We start from the raw sequence: 8,585 nt of genomic DNA on the forward strand, positions 1-8,585 counted from the left end.
GATCTACAGGATCGATTCTTGTGGTGAAGAAGATGATAAGCAGTGGAAAGATAGAGATCAAGAAATTTAATGGTCAGAGTTTTGAGTTGTGGAAACTCAAGATGGAGGATCTACTGGTCGATAAAGATTAGTGGATCACGGTAGATACAGGTACTAAACCAACGTCAGTGTCCAATGAAGAATGGAAGAAGTTGGATCGGAAGGCAAAAAGCACAATATGATTGTGTGTCTTAGATTCAGTATTGCTGAATGTATCATGGGAAGATACGACGAAGGCTTTGTGGGACAAGTTAGGGACTTTGTACCAATCTAAGTCTCTGGTGAATAAATTGTTCCTACAGAAAAAGCTGTATAACCTAAGGATGAAATAGAGAGACTCGATGACAGAGCATTTGAAAGAATTTAATACTATGGTAAGCTAGTTATTATCTATTGATATTAAAATTTCAAATGCAGCTAATTGCATCAGTTTGTTGTGTTCTCTACCAGATTCGTGGGATAGTCTAGTTGTTGCAATAGGTAGCACTGGAACTGCCTTGTAGTTTGATGAATTAGCCTCATCCTTGCTAATGGAGGAAGTGAGACGAAAAAATATGGAGAGCCAGAATGGTGATGCCTTGTCTGTACGAGGACGGTCCCAAAACAGAAAGAAAAATAAGTCCTCAAGTGGGAGATCTAAATCTAGAGGGAGATCTAAATCTCCAGGAAAACCTGTAAAGGTGTGCTGGAAAAGCGAAAAGGAAGGGCACTATAAAAGGGACTGTAAATCTAAAGCTCCTGAGAAAGGAAATGGATTCGATGATGCTCCTTCTACAGAGGAAAAAACCACCTCAGATGAAGGTGGGGATGTTTACTTGACTTCTTCTTCAAGTACACATGTATATCACGAGGCATGGTTGACTGACTCAGGTGCATCCTTTCACTTCACTCCTCATAGAGAGTGGTTCTACGAGTACGAGAAATATGATGATGGTGATGTCTTCTTAAGGGATGACAGGAAGGCTATAATCATTGGTTGTGGAAAATTCAAGTTGAAGTTGCAAGGTGGAAGGGTTAGAACACTTCAGGGTGTTCTGCATATTCCTGCATTAGCCAGAAATTTGATTTCATAACCAAGTTGAATGATGCAGGTGTAAAAATAGTGTTCAAGAAATATACCTGCAAGATCGTTTGGGGAGTATTGGTATTGATGCGGGGAGCTCGGATTGGAACTCTATACAAGCTGCAAGGTAGCACTATTATTGATGGGTGCAACAATTCTATGGTTCCTGAAAGTGGAGCAGAAAATCTAGTGGTCTTTGGAGAAAATACCATGCTATGGTAGCATAGGCTTGGATATATTGGAGAGAAGGGCCTTTGAATACTTCATGGTAAAGGTATGGTAGAAGGTATGTCTAATTTCTCTCTAGATTTTGATTTTTGTGAAAATTGTGTATATGGGAAGAAGAATTGGATGAGTTTCCCTTCTGGTGGTAAGAGGGTGAAACAAATATTAGAGCTTGTGCACAGTGATGTTCTTGGACCTGTGTCGGTTCCATCACTGGGTAAGTCTGTGTACTATGTATCATTTATAGATGACTTCTCAAGGAATACATGGATATATTTACTCAAGATGAAATCTAAAGTCTTTGACAAGTTTAAAGAATTGAAGGTTTTGGTGGAAAACCAGACAGATAAGAAGATAAAGGTACCGAGGACAGATAACATTGGAGATTTTTTCAAGAAGGAATTTGAAGAGTTCTGTAAGAAATGTGGTATAGCATGACAAAAGACTACTCCATACACACCTGAGAAAAATGGAGTTGCAGAAAGAATGAAAAAGGCGTTCATGGAAAGGGAAAGAAGCATTCTCAGTGGTGCCGCGTTAGGACAATAATTCTAGGCAGAGGCAATGGATATTGCATGTTACCTGGTCAACATATCACCTTCATCAACGTAGGAGGATAAGACCCCACAAGAGGTATGGACTCGTAAGAAACATTCTCTTTCACATCTGATGGTATTTGGATGTGATGGATATGTACATGTTCCAAAGGAGTAAAGAACAAAGTTGGATAGTAAATCTAAAAAGTGCATCTTTATTGGGTATAAGGATGGTTTAAAAGGTTATAAGCTTTGGAACCCAGTAACAAGGAAGGTTGTGTACAACCAAGATGTGGTGTTTAGAGAGGTGAAAGATGTTATTAAACATGAAGTCCTACCAAAGGAACCTGAGAAGATATAGTTTGAGCTAAAGGAGGAAGAATCAGACTCTACAATAGAAGAGGAATCAGAAGATGAAGAACCACAAACTTTGGTTGTGAGAAGATCAGTTCGAGAAAGAAGGCAATCAAAAAGGTATAGCCCATCTGATTTCTATTCAATTTTTTCCTTATATATTGCTGATGATGATTCTAGAATTGCAAAGGAAGCAGTAGATTCAGAGGATGGAAAACTCTAGAAAGATGCAATGGTTGATGAAATGGAATATTTGCACAAAAATGAGGCTTGTGATCTGGTGGAGTTGTCGGCTGGAAGGAAACACATTGGCAGAAAATGGGTGTTCAAGAAGAAGATGAATGTAGAAGGAAAGGTGGAGAAAGACAAAGCTTGGTTGGTAGAAAAATGTTATTCTCAGGTGTCGAGAATTGATTTTGGTAATATTTTTTCTCATGTTGCCAAGGTAGCTTTCTATTAGATTACTTTTACCTGTTGCTACTACTTTTGATTTTGAGGTAGAACAGATAGATGTGAAGACAACATTTCTTCACGGGGATTTGGAAGAAGAGATCTACATGAAGAAACCTGAAGGCTTTGCGGTGAAGGGTAAGAAAGAACTGGTATGCAAGTTAAAAACGTATTTGTATGGGTTAAAACAGTCACCAAGGATGTGGTATCATTAATTTGATACATTTATACGGGGACTTGGATTCACCAGAAGAAACGCAGATCACTGTGTGTATTTTAAATTAATTGGTGACCGTGTTATTTATCTGGTCTTATATGTGGATGATATGTTGCTGGTTGGAAATGACAAAGAAATTATCCATGATTTGAAGACCCAATTGTCCTTTCTACATGAAATATTTTGGTGCTGCAAACTATATTTTGGGCATGAAAATTAAATGAGATCGGGCAAAGAGGAAGCTTTGGTTAAACCAAAGGAAGTATGTTGAGACAATATTGCAGAGGTTTAATAAGCAGGATTGTTATCGGGAAAAGTGTCTATTTAGAACTGCTCTATCCCACTAAGGTGTGACAGCTGCCTTAGAAACAAACAGAGAAAACTACCTTTGTATTTCCTTTATGAACTATAGATAAAGAGGAATAGGAAGAACCAACATGTGTCTTGCGCTAATCCTTTGATCCAATCCCTCTCCTCTTTGACAGCTTCCAGCTACCTGCTCCCTTACTTGCCCGGCTTCACCAAGTACCTGTAAGATCACAGAAGAAGAAAACTATACAAAGACATGGATCTATATTCATAAATAACTTAGGATCAGATTTAAGTTAACCATACAAATGTAACAAGCATCAATGATACAAAAGCATGGAGGAGAAACTCAAATAGTTTTTATTGATATACAAGAAGATCAAGGAGGAGTTACAACCGGTGATTCCTGATCCAGCATCAACCTCCCAGCAAAGAAGCCCCTCTTCACCTCCAACAAAGCATAGATCACCCAATTCTCTGATGTTTATCTCAAAACCAACAGCAATTCCTTACAATGTGCAAAATTCCAGCCTCTGGATCTCTGGGATGAGGGATCCATATATAGATGTATGCAAGGAGGACGAGTCAGCTTTTGATTTGATTAGTGGCTTCTCTCTGTCAGTTCTTGCTTCCACTTGGAGACTGAAGGCCTCTTACTCATCCTTGGTCAAATTCAGTGAGGCAAGTGTCATAGGAGAAGATTCTGGAAGCTTCCATTGTCTCTCCACCTCACGGAATGACACTGCCATTTGTCATTTCCCGCTCAACGCACCCTGATAGTGCATTTATGTGCATTGCAACACACCTAGCCAGTGGATTTAGGTGCTATGCAACGCACTTAGCTAGTGGAGCAGCTGAAATGATCCTGTCTTGACTTATTTTGAGCAGTTTCTGGTGGAGAACTTCTGGGAGAAGTTGTAATTCGTTGACCTTGTTCCTTTAGGGGTTAGAAAAACACTTTTAGGGACTTAGGAGCCCTTGGTTTATGGACATTTCATGCTTAGAGCTATAAGCCACAAAAATTTCTATAACAGTTGCCCCCTAAAGTATGAGGTCGTTAATCGGGTGAAATGCTTTATTATGAGGATCCGAAGTTCTTTCAATGCTGGGAGGATACCTGTAATAAGATACAATACAATACATTATCTTCATACTGTTTTCATGATCTAGCTGACGCGGGCATTCCCATGCTCAGCTTTATAAATTCATTTTCATGTAGATAGGATAGACAATCGTCTGATGGTAGAGTGATGATTCTGATAGAGCCATCATCCTTTTGGTAGGATGATATCTGTGCTGCAATGCTGTACATTCGAATGTCTTTATTTCCCTGAATATATATCGCAGCCTGGATGGATGAAACTAGATCCGGGGTCTTCAATCTCGTCCGATCTTCACTCGAAGTACAAGTCAATCCATGTGAGAAATGTTTTGAAGTCGAACATGGAAAGACATCGCTTGATTACCAGTCAGTGATGTAAACTGTTAACAAGCGCGAGAGGAATCACCGATAATGATAATGATCCTCAAGGTACTGCAGTACAATTCACATGGTGTGAATAAAGGACTTGGCGTCGAACACCACGCAAAATCTTTCGGTCGAAGGTCATTGATGTAAACCTGTCACCGGAAGTGAGAAACTTGCCATTGAGGCATGCAAGCTTCAAAGTACTGAATGGGGTGTTCCTAGATCAACTTCTTGGATAATGAGCTGAAGTCGACAAGAAGTGATCCATCATAGGAGGGCCTTAATGAATCCCACATCAATGACACAGAACGGAGCAAATGATTTTGATGGAGGTGAAAATGATCTGATGATATATGATTCAGGGTGGTGGTCATGAAAGAATGGAGTATAATGTATGGTAGTGGGTGGGACACAGGTGGCCTTTCTAGATGACTTCTCTTGAACATGTCGGCAACACTGAAATGATGGATTGGTAGCATTAACCCCAAATGTGGATGGTATGGTGTGACCATGGCGATGTGACCGGTGAATGAAACAACCCAACTCGACTCGGACATGGAGCGGAAGTGTCATGTTCAAGAGCGACTTGCTACCAATAAAGATTCTTTGAGTTTTCTCCCCAATTTTTCCCCAGTCATTTCTGACCAGTACCTATTTATTTTTTTCAAGCTTGAGGAGGATAACATATGCTTGTTCTATAATTTTCCCTTCGGGCAAACCCATCGCTATGTTTTAACGAACCTAGCGATAGTGAAACTCGTTCTCGTCTAAAGACAAGTTTGTCGCTATTAACCTTTTTAACGAGTTTAACGACAAAGATAACTCGGTCCTTTTCATTTTTAGAGAGTCTGAAAGGTACGTAAAGGTAACTCCAAAATTCCTTTTTCGTCATCTAATCCCTTAAGTCCGAAAAAGTATAAAACAATACAGAAGGGATGAAATTTCGATAGCTTTAACGAGCCAAACAAAACAAGCGCTCGATCTTTTTGTGTAATAATCCCTCAGGTCCAAAAAGATTAAAATCTAGAGGAGGGATAGCACTTCCTGTCCCTTTAACGAGCTGGAGAGGCCAATGGCTCGGCAATCTTTTCATATTTTACGAGTCAGTTGAAAAGAGCTTAAAGAAGACTCGTCTTTTGAGGAACAAGTGATAAAATGGATAGCAGTTGATTCCAGGTAAGGTTTGGAATTTTCCAATCACGACAGTGTTACAAGGATGGCTAGTGAAATCACTCTTTGCAGCTGTTCCTCAAAATGGGTAAACAATCAAATGGAGGTGAATGATCGACCAATGAAAAAGTGGAGGTAACAGTGCAAACACGACCAAGGCTTTAATGGCTGAAGTACTATGTTCACGGTGGTTATTTACCAGGGGATAGTTCATTTTTAAACGAGCTTGAACACGGGTGGAAACATTTGCTTGGTGCGGGTTTATTTTTTAACGAGCTTGAACCTTGTGGTAACATTGCTCGATTAATCCAGTTATATGATAAGAATGTCTCATATAAAAATGGCAATTTTTAGAGTTTTTCCCCACATCCTTTCTTTATGCAAGTTAGGAAATGACTAATCCAAAAAACAGATAAATAATTGCTCTTTGCTTGCATTCCAAAAGGTTTGCATGCCCCCAGGTATAAAACAGAGTTTCAAGGTTACCTCTACTTCTTTCCGCCAAAACATTTGTTTTACCGAGAGAGGCCTACCTCTTACAGGTTACCCAAAGATTGTTCTATTCACACTGCAAACAAAACACTTCTTCGGCGATGTTTATTGAAACAAACAAAGGTGAGCGACGATGCCCGCCAACTCACATAACTTTGACAAGAGAATCTTGTTCCAGAATAACCCCCTCTTCCAATCACGGACGGGGGTACAGACTAGTCATATTCTCCCGCGGAAACCTATCCTATACCCGAAGTTTTCCTGCCGAAGCAGACCAGGATGCATGCCCCCTGGGTTTCAGTCATATCCCTTCGAATTACTCACGCTCATCGAGAGGACAGACTGGAGATTGAGACATTTCTTGCGTGAAAATACCACTTAGGGATGGTATATGACTATTTGCTATGCGTGATCCGGGAAATGAAAGCTGGTCCACAAGCTTGACCACTCTTCCTTCGTGCAGAAAACACACTACTCTAAAGAGTGAGGAGACAATTGCTCCCATGCAATAAATATAGTCTCGTCCAAGGAGTATATTGTAATCTAGGGGTCCTTGAACTACCATTATGTTCATGCGAACTGTTTTCCTTCTCAATGTTATTGGCACATCGGGAAGGATCCCTAAAGGTCGACTGGTTCCTTTATCAAAGCCCGTCAGATTTCTCATCTCAGGCAAAAGTGATGGCGAACCAAGCACTTTCCAAGCAGTTGAGGAAAGGATACTCACAGAAGCCCCCTCATCTATGATGGTACCAGCCATAACCATTCTATATATTTGAACGATAATTTGGAATGGTATGCTTGCTGGTAAACGGGGTCTGCCTAGTTGATTCCAGTCGAAGGAGACAACTAGGTTGCTTGGAGGTGGGACCGAATAGACGGCCGGGTACGGCTCTGACGAACGTCCTTCCTGCGGTAAAGGAACGGGTAAATTGCCCCCATGTTCGTCGGAGTTTGTGTTTATGAAGAGAATTTGGATGGAGTCATCCTTGTTCTCTTCAGTGACTGTATCATCTGAAGATAAAACCTCTGAAGGCAAGACCGGGTCAACTGCCGCCTCGACCTTTTGACTTTCCTCTGGTATGGATCCAGATGGTTTATCTTCAATGATAGGTGCTTCAGCCGACCACCTGAGCGGGCCGGCCGGATTTTCAACTAATGACGGACTCGGCAAGAGTTTTTATATCCAGGAGGAAGTCGTAACGACGAAACCGGACGATCATCCAAAACTCTTTTAGCTTCGTCTAAGAAGGGACAACGATGGATGGCATGATCGCCTTCGCACAGTTTACAAGGAAATCTACATTTTCCTTTTTGTCCTAGGGCTTCACTTTCACTAGTTGATGGTGTGCTTTCAACATGATCACCAGAGGTTGACGACACCAGGTTGTGCAAAGGAGGAGACCAATCCCTTAATATCCGAGGGATGCAAGGACAATCTCTGTGGAAGTGGTCTCCTTTGCAAATGACACATGGCGATTTAGGCTTGGTCGGTGCAGTGTGTGGATTTTCGTTAGACGACACTCGTTTGCCCCCATTCGCCTTTGGCTCCTTCTTCTTCTTCTCTTTCTTCTTATTTTCCTTCTTCTCCTTAGGAACTTGACTTTTGGCTTTACCAGCCCCATCAAGCGAAGAGGAAGGAGGAGAGGAAGAATTAGAGGAAGTAGAAGGTTGGTGGGCAACTCTGGATTTGTCTAATTGCTGATTCGATTGTTCAGGAATAGTGGTGCTCTAAACGACAGAGGTTGAGAAGAACCATACAAGCAGACCAATTGTCAGCCCTGGAAGCGACAATGTGGCCATATGGGGTGCACCAACATCTCCCCAAGAGGAGAAGGGACTAGGATTACCACCAAGGGGAATTCCTTGGTTGGTAGACTCCATTTTCTCAACCTAAGATCAACGTAGGAAAGGGGTAATGAATATTCCGTTTAAAACAAATTTTAACACGCTTTGACACAACTTGTTTTTTCAGTTTTTAAGAGTCGAGAAAAAACAAAAGATGACTCTAGTCTCCTTCGATTTTTAATGAGCCTGAAGTGACAAGTGCTCAGATGGACCTTTTCCGTTAAAGAGTCTGAAAAGGAACGAAAGGGACTGCTCTGGAGGTCTAGGTAGAGGGAGTACCAAACCAATCGCAAAACTGCAGAATACTTTTTACGGTACGGCAGTCAATCTTCCCAAATGTTGTGTTCAGTGCATTGCGATCAGTAGGGCGGCCAACATGGCTTCCTATGGATAAAGGATTTAAGCCTATAGGGG

The sequence above is a fragment of the Pinus tabuliformis genome, chromosome 1_1 (genome assembly GCF_031772625.1).
Source record: "Pinus tabuliformis cultivar Carrire ecotype Pingquan chromosome 1_1, CPIR1, whole genome shotgun sequence".
Lineage (NCBI taxonomy): Eukaryota > Viridiplantae > Streptophyta > Pinopsida > Pinales > Pinaceae > Pinus > Pinus tabuliformis.